General features: G+C 39.3%; 1 protein-coding gene across 1 annotated transcript in view; it reads left to right on the plus strand.

Moving 5' to 3' along the window:
- The window catches only part of EXOC1 (exocyst complex component 1), a 1,123,278-nt gene that overhangs the window by 1,103,103 nt on the left and 3,620 nt on the right, over positions 1-16,555 (plus strand). The window lies entirely within an intron of this gene.

Below are 16,555 nucleotides of genomic sequence, written 5' to 3' on the forward strand. Positions count from 1 at the left end.
ATTGGTCAAGATCCAAGCAAGCTTGAACAAGGCCCTGGTCTGCCCTCTTCACATATACCGGGATTTTATTCCGCAGGTCTTAGAGTCTTATGAATATGAATCCCTATCCTCCAGTCACGCTCTATTAATAATCGTGGTGTGTCTTTTTTGACTAGATTTTTGAGGTGAAACATCTCTAGATTTTTTTTGAGTGTTAACATGTATCATCAAATCTGGTCACCTCTGAGGCGGAAGCGACAGACTTAAGCTGGAGTTCTGGCGCGTGCAGGAATAGAGCTGGAGTCTTTTCTAGTCGGGCAATCCTTTTTTTGAGACTTTGTTTGCTTTCAGTAAAGCACTTGGCGGGCGGGTCACTCAAATTCTTGATGGGCATTGTGCAATCACATTGTCAGATGGATGAGAGATATGATGGGTGAGAGACTCCCTCCTGCTGATCTTAGATTCTTATCCTTCATGATAAGGTGGGCAATGTAGAAGGTACATGTAACTACTTAGCCTACATGGGTGGCAATGTGAGACTACTACTATCATGGGTCCCAGGTTGGTCCCTAATATCTCCCTGATCTCTCAGGATGTTGACACCTTCTTTTAGCTAGGGGTAACCTCTTTTTCCCGGCAATGTATATGCATTTTTTTTGGCATTTAACTTTTCATGGCTCTGGGCATTTTCTTTATTCGTTTCTGACCTTCCCTTTTCGATGATCCAGTCCCAGATGTGGTGTCTGGCGCCCAGTCTTACAGTCATTTCATGCACTTTGTTTGCCAAACATAACCTCTGTTAATTGCTTAAAAGTAAAGTTGAACAAGTTTTTAAGCCTCCCCACCCGAGGACTGCTTGCCCCAGGACTGGAGCACAGGCTTTGAGTCTGACATGGCGCTTGCAGTTGTTCACCACTGGTAGCTTTTCCTCACAATATGATTTGCAGCATTAACTTTTTAATTGTATATGTTGTGTTTTTCAATGATACACGAGTTGGAGTTTTCAAAGGATACCCGAGTGGGGTATTGTATCAAAGGCCTTCATGTAGAGGCTGGCTGTATGGACTCCCTTTCCTCATCAATGGCTTTGGTGACTAAAGGCAAAATACCAAGTGCCTTAAAAGCAACTTTCCTTGAGCCAAGCCAAAACTGTATGTTTTGTTAAGTCTGATTATTTGACTGTCTTTATCCTCCTGGGCATTAGTGATCTCTCCAGGCTGGTCTTGCTAAAGCTTCATCAGTAATGGGCGGTAATTTCTTTTTCGGTGGAAGGCTTGCTGTGTCAGTTGTCCTGCCACCAGTCGCAGAGCCTGAGTACGTAAAAGGCTATGTACTAGCAGTGGGTTTGTGATGCCTTAACTTATATGATGTGCCACATAGAAGGATTTCCTTACTGATGCGATTACGTGGTGGTCAGTGTTCAGATTGCTATCAACCTGAGTACCCAGATCACATATCACTGGGTCTACATTTAGGAGTGGTGCTGTCTATAATGCATTTAGCAGGAATGTCAGCTTTCCCAGAGGGAATAATAATGCATTATTTTTTGCATTTAGCATTAATCTGTGACTCTAACACCAGTCATTTGTCTGCGTTAACTCTGCCTGCAGTATATTAACATCATTGTGGGACTTAGCGATCGCTCTCAATTTGCAGTCATCAGCGAACTTTGTCAGCCACAGGCAGTCCACGTTTGCCAGGACTTATGACAAATAAACTGAAAACAATAAGGAGCCCAGCACAGAACCCAGTGGTATGCCACTGCTGACTGGTCTTTTGCTAGAGGTGAAGTGACAGTGTGTGCCCTGTCAGTGAGCCAGTTGGCTGTCCATTTGGTAATGTAAAAGTTAATTCCCAAATGGGAGAGTTTCTCTATAATACCTGAATGGTGGATATTTTAAATGCCTTGGCTATGTCAAGATAGATGAAATGCATTGTCTTTCCATTGTCCAGGGCCTTGGTGACTTTTTTGAAGAAGTCAGCCATGTTTAACAGGCATGATCTACCATTAACGAATTTAAACTGGGTTGGGTCCAGAGTTTGCAGATTACTTATGTCCTTGTTAATAAGGTTGATAATGATTATTTCCATGGCCTTGCAGATGAGGCTAATCAAGCTTATGGGCCTATAATTCTCAGGTTCAGTTGATAATCCCGTTTGTGTAGATGGATTACTGTTGCTGTCCTCCATTCTGACAGAAAATAGCTAGTTTACAGGCTGTGGTTAAAAAGGGATCCACGTGGGTCTGCTAGTTCACATTTTAAGTTGTTTAAAAGGCAACCTGGGTTGTTGTATGGTTCCACTGATGCTGTATTTTTGGCCTTGGAGTGTATTGAGATGATCTGTTTGCTTGAGATAATAGGCTGAGGAATGGTGCCAGGTATAATTCGGGGAATGACTGAAGAGGGCAGCGAAGTGAAGTTTGCTCCAAATCTGTCAGCTAGCAACTTGGCTGTTACATCCAGTAGAGTATGGGTGGTGCCATCCACAACCAGATCAGTGCATAGCTGGGTATTCCCTTCTAGATTTCGGATGTAGTTAAAGAATGCCTTGTGATTATCCTTAGCTAGGGAGGCTATTTTTACTTCGTAATAAACTTTGGAGGACTTGACAAGATCTCTAATTTGTTTAAGTTAGAGAGGGATTTCTTCCTCTGCTAAGCCATTTCCCCTCTTGTTCTTGGACATTAGTTTATTTCTTTCTCTTGTTGTATAGCCTGTTTATACTAGGAGTCCACCAGGGGGGATGGGTTTTCGGCAAGACCTGATTTTTAATCTGGCTGGGTACAGCTGATTCTATACAACTGCTTAAGTGGTTATACAGGATATTGGTGTACACCTCTGCACAGGAATCCATGTCATCTCCATTTGAGGGGGCTTTTAAACTTCTTATACCATCACTTAGTAGGACGTAATTTGCCTTTGAAAACTTCTTAAGCATTTTTGAGCTTGACAGGGTGTCTGGTCTTATAACTGTATCGAACGAGACTGATTTATGGTCCAGTCTTACAAGAGCAGACATCACATGGGGAGTGCAGTGCTCTCGCTTGTTAGTGAGTACTATGTACAGGATATTTCCACCTCTTGTGGGTGTCCTGACTAGCTGTTTCAAAGCATTTATATTGACAAAGCCCAAGAACCTCTGAGCCACCATGTTTGTGGTTGTATATGTTTCCTAGTCGATGGTAGGATAATTAAAATCACTTATGAGTAAGGTGTTTGGCTGCATGCGACTCCAGTCATGCCTCTCAACTGTGCAGATTTTCTGCTCTGATTTTTAGTCTGTTTCTCATAAAATTTTGGTTTTCTGGAAAATCATTGGCAAATTTTTGAGGAGTGAAGTTAGAAAATAGTGACAAGCATTTGAGATACAGATTTTCTACCTTTCAGAAAATGTATGCTAATGCAAAACCTGTTATTCTATCAACTTTCTAAGTTTGTAAGAGCAGTATTTGAAAAATGTATTTTTGATCCTTTGTCCCCCCATTATTTATGGCTTTGTCCACATTTCTTTCTCTAAGAAGTGAGAGTTATGACTCCATTAAGTCCAGGTATGTGGTAGGCTTTGCCTGTAGTTAATTGAACATGGAGTAGCTCAACAGTCATACTGTTTGACCAGTCTAAGTTGTACTTATCCTTAATGAAGATGGATACACCTCCTCCTTTGTTTCTTTCATGCTCAATTAGTGGTCTGAATATAGGGAGAGCATTGTAGCCCTGCACAGCCAGGGTGCTTGCTTTCTGTGCCTTTGAACCATGTCTCTGTGACTACAAAGATGTCAGCATCTTCCACAGTAAGGGGTACTTCCAGGGAGTGCAGTTTCTCATTTAGACTCCTAGCATTAAGTAGCAATACCTTGTGTTTATATATAGAGCGGATTTTGTTAAGTTGTGAGGTTGGTTATTTTGACACTACCAAAAAAACTCACAATAAGGGTGGCTAATGCCTTTGCCAGTATCCAGAAGCCTAGAGGAGACAGGTGCAGACCATCTCTGGCAAAGCAGCATGGTCTGTCGACCATGTCTTTCCAGGCTGACAGGTAATAGATCCCCTTGAACTGATACCAGAAGCTAAGCCAATTGTTAAAGTCAGTCTTTTTTGTTTGTACTGTGGCGTCATCCTTGGAGAAGGTAGAATGCTGCTTAAGGCTAGGCTGAAGCAAAGGGAGAAAAAACTGATAAAAGTAAAATCCCTTGAAACCGGAGATTACACGAGCCAGAAAAAAATCACCACATGACACACAAGAAAATAAATTTAGTGCTTTTGTTCCATTTACTTTTAGAACTTTATCAAAGTAAAAAATCTTACAAACACTCCATCCACTTTAAATAGTGTACAAAGGAATGACATCAGAAACCTAGCAACCAATAAAATCTTTCAAAGTAAATAATAGAATTAAACAAATATAATTAATACAAACTGTCAACCAAACAATACCTAAAAAAAATTCATTAATAAAAGCAGCATGAACAATATATATAAATTAAATATATTTACATTTTAACAAACTTTTCACTGAAATAGTTTCATTCAAACCAGGTGCCATATTGGCATGCAAAAACACTTGCCATTTAAGTTCTAGGAATTCAAGATAATTATTAAATTCATTAACAAATGCAGTTGGATCTACCTTCTCTACCACAAAAAAATTTAATTTGCAAAAGTTATAACAGACCATACTGTGTCTCGCAAGTGCATTATTGAGGTCTTTGTTTTTAATAGCACCTACATGTTCACCAATCCTACACCCCAGCCTCCTAGTAGTTTTCCCAGTATAAAAACTGCTGCAATTGCAACAGCTTGCCAGGTAAACTAAACCTTCACTTCTACAGCTAAACCTTCCTCTAGCCGTTAACATAAAATTAATGTGTTCAAAAAAATGTTGACTGGTAGAACAAATAGACCTACAATACCTAGAAGGTTGACAAGGAAAAGTATCAAAACTCCCCCTAAAATTATCCTCCCTTAAATGCTGTAATAAAAACTTGAAATAATGTTTTTTTCTTAAAAATGAACTTGGGTACTTGCCCAATAACTTTGGAAAGGTCTTAATTCCCCCAAACCATTTTCCAGTTCTCCGTAATGATTTCCCTAACCTTACAACCTTCAATACTCATAGGAACTGGGAACACGCTGAAACTGTATGGTCTTTCCTTTACGGGGAATAAACCCAGCCTTTAAAATGGGGGGAATCTGTTGTTCCTAACCTTAACAACCCCACCCAAAATTCTAGACAGTTTATCAACATGATAACTGCTCTCGGTGAACATCTCAATGAGAATTCTAATTTCTTTCAAGAACTTAGTGTCATCACTAATAATGGGACTAAGACGAATAACCTGACCCCAAAACATATTATATTTCATGAAAGGGGGTTAAAACTGTCAAAATGTAAATAATTAGTACTGAAAGTTTCCATTCTAAAAATACTAGTTTCAAAAGTCCCGTGACTGAAGTCATCTGTGAGCTGTATATCTAGAAAGCTTACTGTGATCCCTATACCACTCACAACAAAATTCAACCAACTAAAAGTGCTGTTTATAGCTTCAACAAACTCAAAAAATATGTCTTTGTGGCCTGTCCATACAAAAACAAATCACCAATGTACCTATGATAGTAGGTAACATACCTGAAATGGGGCAAAGGAACTAACTATGCAATCTCCCACCAATACACAGCTAAATAGGCAAAGGCATGAGCCATCTTTGCCCCCATTGCCACTCCAGACATTTGTTGATATGTACTCTCCCCAAATTGAAAACAATGTTGCTTAACACCAAGTCAAGCAAAACACAAATAGTTTTAGAATCAGTCTTCAAATTTTTAGCAAATTTGTTATGATGCAACTCAACAAACTATATTCCAACATCTTGATCATTGGAAGTGTACAGGGAACTAACGTCAACAGTACAAGTAAATAGTTTTTCCCCATTAAACTCATTAATCCTCAAGTTGATCCAAAAAACTCCAGGAATCTTTCAAAAAGTACAAACTATTTTGCACAATGGGATTAAGAACACCATTAAGAAAGGCAGCAATATTAACTGTCTTATTTCTTGGTAAGGCCATTATAGGTCTAAAAGGAGGTTGAACTCGGTCTTTATGAATTTTTTATTTAATAAATCAATTAATGTCAAGTTATGACCAAATTGTTATTTGATGATAAAAGCTACAAAAAAAGTTGCCAAGGACTGTGTTAGAAAAAGTTATAGGGTCATTGATATAACATTATTTCATTTATTTTGTCAGAATTGTATTTCTAAAGATGTTTCTGATTTTTGTTCTGTTGATCAATCACAATTGGGTGTTAATTTTGGGATACCCAAAATTCATAAAGACCAAGTGCACAAATGTGAGGCTTAAATACAAGCAAAGAGAAACAAGTTTTATGCTAACTACTAATCAGGAAAGCACACAATAAGCTTTCCACCAGTGATCCCCAACACAGTTTTGTTCAGCACACCTCTGCCACAAGGGTGCATTAAACACTTTTTAATGTAGAATAGCTGGCTTCTAGCCCAAGTCTAACAAGACCACACAAACTACTTACAACAGTACTACAGCTACAGCCAATAGATACATTGTAATGTAGTGCAATTAACTACTTAAAGCAGCAGCAGACAGTACAGTTTTTTGAACTGCTAAAGTACAGTCACAGTATATGAGAAGTGCAAAAAAATAAAAAATACTTGGAGCTGTTTTGTATGCTTCCCAGCTCAGACAGACCAGGTAAGCACCTACTGCCATTAGATGAATAATCCCAGTCCTCCTAATGTAAAAGCACAGTAAAGGAGTGTCCAAAGTGAAATGCTACCACAAAGAAATGTAAGGATACATATGCAGCAGAGTAATTTAAACAGCTTTAAAAGTGTGATTATTAAATAAAAGTACTTTGCTTTGTATAAAAGAGCCAAGATCCACTTAATTGTTTAGAATTTATAAAGCCACTAAAAATTATATAAGCTTATTAATAAGCCCTCCAATCAATAAAACTACATGCAGAAATCTGAAGTGTTTTCCCATCCTAGACACACCAGGCAGCCTCCCAGTGCACTAGATGGAAAATCCACTGACCTCTTGATGTAAAAATAAGTGCGTGCTAGAATGTAAAAATACACTACTTTATCTAACAGCTAGCTAGATAATGAATTCAGAGCAAGTAAATCAGTAGAACAGACAATGATAAGGTAAATTGCACTTTTTCAATATAAGCACAAGGAAAGGCAAAAAAAAAATTCAAGATAGCAACATCAGTGTAGAAAGGGAGGAGCTTATTAAGCTCAATTTACAGTAGGGATGGGCAGCTTATAATCACTGGGTTTAAAACGCAGATAAACAAAGGGGTAAGGTAGAAGGGAAAAATAGCTGTGAATCACCAGCACTGCTTTAGTTTCTGCAGGCTTGAAATATTTTTAAAAAAGACAAAGGCCCAGAAATTCACTGTGTAGTTAAATATCACTCGAGTCAATTTAACCAATGAAAAAACATGTGAAATGTGCAGCCTAGATAATTTAAATGTCTACCTCTCACATAGAACAAAAACACCAGGCCAAACAGATTTCTTAAAATAGAAAACAAAATGGGGCAGGTAAAGCAGAAAGCAACTCTTTCAGCAAGTCACAGACAAAAAAGTATAGCTTTACTTTCCTCACCCAGCAGGGAATCACCAGCAGGGCTTTGATCAGAGAAAGTGCATGACAGGCCAAGTAAATGAGGAGAGGGTCTCAGGAGTAGTTAATGGTCACTGAGGTCCAAGAAAGAATTTGAAAAATAATAAAAAAACACATATGGGTTTGACATAAATATACAGGGAAGTTCAACAAATAATCTTTGATGAAATAACAAAAGTAATAAGATATGCAAAAGAAAAAAATGAAAAAATCATCATATCCCTGAAAGTGAGTCTAGGTTATACAAAGTTCAGAAATTACTTGCCTCTCAAGTCTTCCAGTTCTGTCTTTATAAGTTTGGCAGTTAGAGCAAGGGACTGAAGCTCTGACCTGTTAATGACCTGCTTCCAAGGGTACATGGTTTGAATCTTTCTACTTTTGTTTGCCTACTTTGTGACCTTGAGCAAGTCACTTAACCAAACAGTGCAAGGGGGCAACTGGAAATTTAGGCTAGGTTCCTTAACGGTCTTCTGAACTACATTTCCAGTAACAACTTATGATCCTGTGTATTTAAATGGATCTTGATCCTAATGGTTTAAAACAATGATAAGGCATTCCTTAATTAGATAAAAAACAGAAAGGGGAAACTGTGAATGTAACATGTTATCTTTAAACAATAATGTGATTACCCAACCAAAGCCCATAAAAAGCATAGCTGTAAAAAAATAATTATACTGTGAACTTCACAATAAGCAAAGGTGTTATGGCAAAGTGCTGTAAAAGACGAGGGAGACATCTCTTTACCTCCTGTGTAACTACAGATATGATAACTGCTTCCAGAAATGGACCAGCTGAGTGGTGCAGGGAGATAAAGCCATGACTGAGACCCAGATGACCTGGGATTGATTAGTGATCTGTGCAATGGAGGTGCCAGCTGGAGATGGTGAGAGTGAGCAGCCGGTGTAAGCCTGCCCGTCTTATAGAAAGGGAAGGAGTTGTTTCTCTTGCAGTGCTGGTACCCATTGAAGGCTATTTGTTATGGTAATGTAGCATGAAGGCCTGAACAAGCATGTGCACCAAACAGTGGAGTGATGCTCCATAGCCAGAAATTGGTAAGTACATAGAAGTTCTCATGTTAGTGGATCCAGCATTTTGGAATATCACCATCAAACTGTTATATGGATAGACTGTTGAGCTCACACAAAAAAAAAAAAAAGTTAACTCTGTCTGGATGATGACCTCCCATGACCGGCTGTTGCCCAAAGAAGAAGGAATATGCTGGATAAGAAATTGGTGTGCTGATAGTTGGCAGGTACAGCAGAGAAAAAAGTCTCAGAAAACAATAACTGTCGCTACAAATAAAATTAAAACCATATGGGGCTAAATGTCACACACAGTGGTATCCTTTATGGATTCAAAGAAAACTTAAAGCTGTTTTTGTCATGTTAAGCAAAATGTTAATATGTGGACACATTGTTGATGTATGGTAACAGGCTTTAGCGGTACCTGTTAACAAATCGTTCAGTTGTTGTATCAGATCCAAACGATTTTAGACATTGTCAGCCTGACCAGTATTAAACATAAAATCATGAGGATACTCGTAATTGAACTTCACTTGAATAACCCAGGGGATCTACTTCCACTAGATGAAGAACAGAGTAGATCAGATAAGGGAAGTAATTGCATTTTGAATTTTGCTTCATTCTTTAAAAAAGAAGCAACAGTACTTGATCAAAACTTAATATAGTATCCTATTTATTTTGACATTGCTAAGGCATTAAATGTTATTCTATTTAAGTGAATAATTGTCAAATTAAAAGCATTAAATGTCAACCCCTATGTAGGTCAGTGTGTAAATGTCATTTAAACAGCCATATTTACCAAGTCATTGTAGGAGGTTACCTTTGTATTTTGCTAGGTGTTACTGCTGATGTCTCACAATGAGCTGACCAAGTGACACTTTTTGGATTATTCTTCCCAGATATAAAATTGTGGATCTCAGGTTAACCATATTTGCTCACAGTTGCAAATTGAGTAAATTCTGTAAATGAAGCATCATGAGATCTGGTAAAAAAAAAAAGAACATCAGATGTCCTTCTGTTCTCATGTGCAGTATTCCAATCCCTTGGGGTTATCCTCTGCTTACTACCCAAATGTCTGGCCAGTTTTAAAAGCTTCTAGTCACTGTTAGGTACGCGGGACATCTGACGTTGGCTGAGGGAGCGTGAGCCATAAAAGTGATGACTGCACATACCTTTCCTAAGAACTTCTGTGTCGCCAGTCGAACATCAGCTCTTCCTGCCATCGGCTCTTCTCTTTTTAAGATAAGTACCCCGTTGAAGCTGTTTTTTTGTTTCTTTTTGGTCCCTGCATGTCTGTTTAGGTTCATGTCATCCAGGAAAGAAAAGTGGAGCTGCAGACGTCAGATCTCCCATAAGGACACCCACAAACTCTGCCTTTTCTGTTTAGGGCCTACTCACGACCAAAAAAACCTGCGTGATCTGTCAGGCCTTCGTCCCTAAGACACTCCACAGCCATCTGCACTCCCTCAATATTTATTTAGAAAACGAGTCTCTCAAACTCTTAGTGCTAGCTGTGGAAGGGCAGTCTAGTCAGTCCATTGAGCCACCCAAAAAGAAGGCCAGAGTGCTCCACCTGATGTCCCTGCTGTGGCTGATGTTGGCATGGAGGAATGTTCAGAATCTGCCGAAATGGGTATAGCAGGTACCATTCTAAAGGCCGCAGAACCTAGAGTGGAAGACGTCTGTGGAGGTTTTGCAGGCGCCGGCCGACAACGATGAGGGGGAACCTCGGCTTATTCCACCCAGACAGGCTCTTCCATGGCTCCAGAGATTACCGAACCTAGGCCTCACTTAGACCCTATGCCCACTAGGCCTTGCCTGAAAAGGAAACAGAAGTCCAAGCATGTTTCACCCCCTGCTGAAAGCTAACCAGACTGGCAAGCCTTCTCACAAAGTTTATTTAATACGTTCGTGGCCCTAAGGTCTGCTATGCCTGCCTCACCACCAGTTACCCCTCCACTTATTAGTCCAAGGCCTCAGGTTGAAGACATCCCACAACCTGAAGCTGAGGATTCCTCTGACTCCTCGTCAGAGGACTCACTTTCCTCTATGTCTCAGATGCCATCTCACCTTGGCTATGCTTCCCCAGAGGAGGATTCTACTGAGACAGACTCTCCAGGTGAGAATTTCACCTTTGGTGAGACCATCTCTAAAATGAAAGAATTATTTAAGTGGGATCAGGTCTATGTCACAATCCCATGAATGGATGCTTCAGAGGGATTTGTTCCTGGACATAGTCCACAAGTGGAGTATACCACAGATTGATCTGTTTGCCTCCCCTCTGAACAGACAGCTTCATTATTTTGCACCAAGCTAGCCAGTCCCCTGGCAAGGGCAATGGATGCCTTCTCAGTCTCTTGAAAGGGGGCGTTACTCTATGCATTCGCTACCCTTCCTGCTTCTTCAAAAAGTCCTACTGAAAATCCAGTAGGACAAACCAAAAATCTTGTTGGTGACTCCCTTTAGGGCAAGACACCATTGGTTCCCCCTCCTTCTGCATTTAGCCAGGGGCAATCACCACAAGTTACCTCACAGAGTGTATCTTCTCTCACAGGACAAGGGATCCCTAATCCATCCCTAACTAGAATCTCTGAACCTTACTCTGTGTGGGTGGTAGAGTTTTGATCCCTTACAAACACCTTTACACAGAAGATGTGCATACATACAGTCTTGCAGGAGGCCAGAAAACCTAATACCAGGAGAACTTATTTGTTTAAGTGAAAAAGATTCTCCAAGTGGTTTCTACAAAGACAGCTGGACCTTTTTCAAGGTGACGTTCTCTTGGTACTGTCATATGTCTGTGAACGCTTGCATACAGGGTTGGCATATTCCTCTGTTAAGGCCCACCTTGCTGCAATTTCAGCTAGTCTGCCTCTTGATCCCCCTTTAGCGTCTTGGCTACCTGCAAATTTATCCTTAAAGGGAATACTGCATCCCAGGCCCCCGAGGAAGCCGGTTGCACCCCCATGGGACCTGAATTATGTTTTAGAGAAGCTCACAATTGCCCCCTTTAAACCAGCATCTAAAGCTTCTCTGAAACACTGTACTTGGAAAACTGTACTCCTGGTAGCCCTGACAGCAGCCAGAAGAGTGTCAGAGCTACAGGCCTTCATGGCAGTACCTCCTTTTCTCACCCACAAGGATAAGGTGAGCTTTAGGACAGTTCCCTCCTTCATGCCTAAAGTGGTCAATGAGCTGTCCTTAAACCAAGGTATTCACCTGCCCACCTTCTTCCCACATCCACAGAATGACAGTGAGACAGTCTTGCATTCCCTTGATGTTCACAGACAGTGTAGATTTTATCTTGACAAGACCAAGTCAATTAGGAAATCAGAACAATTGTTTGTCTCCTTTCATCCCTGGGCTCTGGGAAAAGCAGTGACAAAACAGACTATCTCTGCCTGGATTTCCAGGACCATTGCCTTCTGTTGCACGTACCATAGAAAACGTCTAAAATCCAAAATTAAAGCTCACTGTACAAGGGCTATGGCTTCATCTGGAGCCTTCTTCAAGAGACTGGACACTGCTTCCATTCTAGAGGCAGCTACATGGACTTCTGCCCATACCTTTACCAAACATTATAGACTGGATCACATTTCCATATCTAGAGCGGGATTTGCCAGGGCAGTCCTTCATGGATTTCTAGAAAACAGTTCCAAACCCCCTTCCTCTTCTTCCCCTTGAGCTTGGGCACTCACTCAAGGGTTTTGAATAATGCAACATGAGAATTGAAGGACATAGATTGTTGTATCTTTCGGCTTTTCCCGGTTAGGGGTCGCCACAGCGGAACTCTGGTCCGCTAATAATTGGCAGTAGATTTTTACGTATCGAGTTGTCAGCCCTGACGTACAACCTTCAACGAAGGAACGCCCATTCACGCATGTCTCCACACAGATGACGCTTTAGCTGAGAATCGAACAGGAAACGTCTTATTGTGAGGCAACAACGCTACTGCAGCACCACCACCATGGTTTTAGTTGTGTAAAATCTTACTATAACCATAGATGTCCTTCTCATCTATGTTGCAGTATTCCTTCCCCCCTTCTTTCAATAAACTGTCCCTTCTTGGATGACACAGGACCTATACAGCTAGCGTGGGACTGGGGTCCGACTGGGACGTTCAGTTCTGAGGAAATGTACGTGCAGGCATCACGTTTATGGCCCACGCTCCCTCAGCCAATGTCAGACATCCCACATACTTAGCAGTGACTAGAAGCTTTTGTATACTGACTGGACGTTCAGCGGGGGATAACTCCTAGGGTTTGGAATATTGCAACATGGAAGAGAAGGACATCTATGGTTATGGTAAGTTTTTACACAACTATTCTTTATGATTACAAATTAAATGGTGAAGTCACGAAAATTGACACCATTCTAAAAGATCTAAGGCCAGTGGCAAGCATCAGTTTAAACTCTGACCAGTATGTATTTACCAGTGTTGGAAAAGTATAGTATTTAGCCCATTTAGTCCTAAAGACCTGTCTTGTCATGTTATACATTACTGATTCATCCATTTGTTTATTACATAGCTGATGTATGTAACATTTAAACAAGCCATCCCAAGTATCCTGAAGAGGTGCAGTGATTCTTTACTAAAATTTGTAGACTTGGATGATTTAAGCTGTGTAGAAAGGCTTTAGGAGCGGTCATAATATTTTTTCTGTGTAGGTTGCTCAAAGTTGATTTGCTCCAGTCTGGTTCTGAATGAAAATATATATAAACACACAAACTATGAAGTACTACAAACTACCAATTGACACCACAGCATCCAGCCTTCCAGGTGTACTGAAATCTTTAGTTAAGTTGCATAGTTATACAGAGATGAACAGCAATGATTCAGGCACATCATTTTTATTTAACTGGTTATTAATCTCTCATCATTGCTAAAGATTAAACAGAAATGCTTGCCTGGGTCATTGATGTCCATTTGTATATAATTACATATTTTAACTAAGGTTTTCATTACACAGAAGGCTAGATGTCGAGGTGTCTGTGTACTGTAAATAATTTAAGATGGGTCATTTGCTGTGTACTTTATTGTTTATGCATTTATTAATAAAGTTTATTAGACTTGGATTCTAACTTTAACAGTAAATTAGTGTATTAATTCATGGTGTTTGAAAGTCTGTTCTTGGAATGCCCTTTTGGGTCAGCTGACACCATACTGAAGCATTTAATATTAAATAAACTTGTCAGATACATTATAATTGTCTTCCACTCCTTTAGAGTAAGCTGCTCCATAGAATCAGAACAAGTCAGTCATCATCTTCCATCAGAAGTTATTTTGAATTTTACTTTAAACTGTAATTTTTTGTGTTAACATGCATATTGGAAGTAGACAATGTCAGCATGCAAGTTACAGAGGTAGTTAAGCTGCCAGTTGATGTGAAAGCAGAACTGGTAAAATATAAAATCCTCTTCTGATCTACCTTCTCAGAAAATTTTGCAGCAGTGAAAGGAGAAAGGAAAGATGGGAGGCCCTTCGTAATGTAAAATAAATGTTTAAGCCCTATCTTTAAATAGTCTAGAATCAGCCTTGAGTAAACTGGCCTTTTAATGGAAAGAAATCAAGGCAACAGTAAATAAAAAAAATAGTTCTACAATAAACAACAACCTTGAAGGAATTAGTGACACCAGGTAACATCACTAGACAGGATTTCCATACCATAATAGAACCTTCTTTGGAGCAAATAACTAGAGAGAAAAAGGAAACCGAGTGGGATGAGGTTAAGCAGAAGTTTACACTGCAGGTTGGAAACTGCCTTCCTACCAGGGACTGATATCAAGAGTATAGGCAAAGAGAAAGGGATATGGAAGTCCTAAGTGAAAGACCAGCACTAGCAGAGTTTTAGTCAAATCTAGAACATAAGCTGCTGTTTAAAGGGGATAATTAGTAGAGCATATGAAATATTAAATGATAACTGTAAGAATCAGTCAGAAGAGGCTAGAAAAGATTGGGAAGAGAGACTGACAATGAAGACATATGTATGGCTCTTAAGTATGCAATAAAGTCCAGAAGGTTTAGGATTTTTGCTTGGAAGTGTTTGCAGGGGTCTACTTCACATAACTGAAATCTCAAAATACTGAATTTCATATGACTGAGGCCACAATACCTAATTTTCAAAATACTGAAAACTCACTTGACTAAATCTCATTAAATTGAAAGCTTACAATGTTGAATTTCAAAATTTTGAATTTTAAGCCATAGGCATGCACACTTGCAACATCAATGACTAACTCCTTCCAAATCTTAAAAACTACTTACCCTCTTAACAGAAACTGGAAGATATAAAACCAAACTATATGGGGGGGTGCCCCCCTTCCCCACCCAAATATATATATATATATATATGTATGTATGTATATATATAGATTCGTTTTGAATCATTGAATGTTCAGAACATCGACGTTCTGATCATCGAGATCAGAACATCGACGTTCAGAACATCGAAAGTTCAAAATGAACCATAAAAAAAAAAAAAAAATCACAAACACTGTGTTATGCAGGGGGCTGTGCACCCACACCCCGCCTACTTTTATTTTCCAACTCCGAGATCGCACTACAGTGGGGTAAGGGAAATCTCTTGTTTGCCGCTATATGCGGTAGCGCTAAACAGGAGATTTCCCGTACCCTACCTGCAATGCCAACACTCAGATGGCACACACACACACAACATGCAGGGCACCTTGCTGCCCTTGCATACACACCCAACATTCCACAATCTCACTTACCTGGCACTTCCACTTTAAACCTTCGATGTTCTGAACATCAGTGTTCTGGTCTCGATGATGAGAACTTCGATGTTCTGAACATTCGATGATTTAAAGGGAACCCATATATATGTATGTGTGTGTGTGTGTGTGTGTGTGTATATATATATGTGTGTATATATATATATATATATATATATATTTTTATATATATATAAACTCCAGGATCACACTACAGTGGGGAGAAGGGCATATACCTTTTACTTACCTTACAGTACTGTACACACTGCCACTACTGCTGGGAGTGCACAAAACGTCCACTGTATTACTTTAAATACTTCCCATAAAAATGTAAAGACACATAACCATATTTAGAAAAACTACAACACTACTTTCTACCGTACTATTGGTATTCCAACAGTCGGCACATTAAGTTACAGTCATTTGTTTTTATCACAAGCAAGTCACAGGTGAAGGGAAACACACATCACGTCTATGGCTTAAAATTCAGTATTTAGAAATTCATCATTGTAAGCTTTCAGTATAATGAGACTCAGTCAAATGAGTTTTCAGTATTTTGAAATTTAGATGATATATTCTCAGTCAAATGAAATTCAGTGTTTTGAGATTTCAGCCATGTGACGTTGACCCGTTTGCATAGTATTTTTATTCCCTGAGCAGATTTAAAATAATTGTCCCCAGATATATAGCAAATGCTGGAGGTGTGACTGGAAAGAGAGGTAACCAGGAACATGTTTTTTGGGAGTGTGATGAGTTTGTAGATTTTAAAACTGCACTACAGAGTACGATCATGAATATTGGGGAAGCAAATTGCTGTAACTAAGGAAATTATTCCAGATAGAGTGAATATGTATAATATTTGCCTGGTAGCATTTATTGTATCTATAATCATATGATGAATATAAATTACACATATGCATTTTATTTTTTTGTTGTTGGCTGAATGAGATGATGAAGTAAACTGAACTGCTTAATTTTGTTGTTTGTTAAGAAAAAGAAAGGAAATTATATTAAAATCACATATAAGTGCACATTTTTATTCAAAATATTGTTCTTCTGTAGAAAATTTGACTATTTTATGAACGTTGTCAGTAAATGCATTTACCATTTCCAAATGTAACTCAATGAATAGACCTTCAAACTTATTTGCTT

Source organism: Protopterus annectens, chromosome 2.part1 (assembly GCF_019279795.1).
Source record: "Protopterus annectens isolate FY-2018-M chromosome 2.part1, PAN1.0, whole genome shotgun sequence".
NCBI classification, from domain to species: Eukaryota; Metazoa; Chordata; order Ceratodontiformes; family Protopteridae; genus Protopterus; species Protopterus annectens.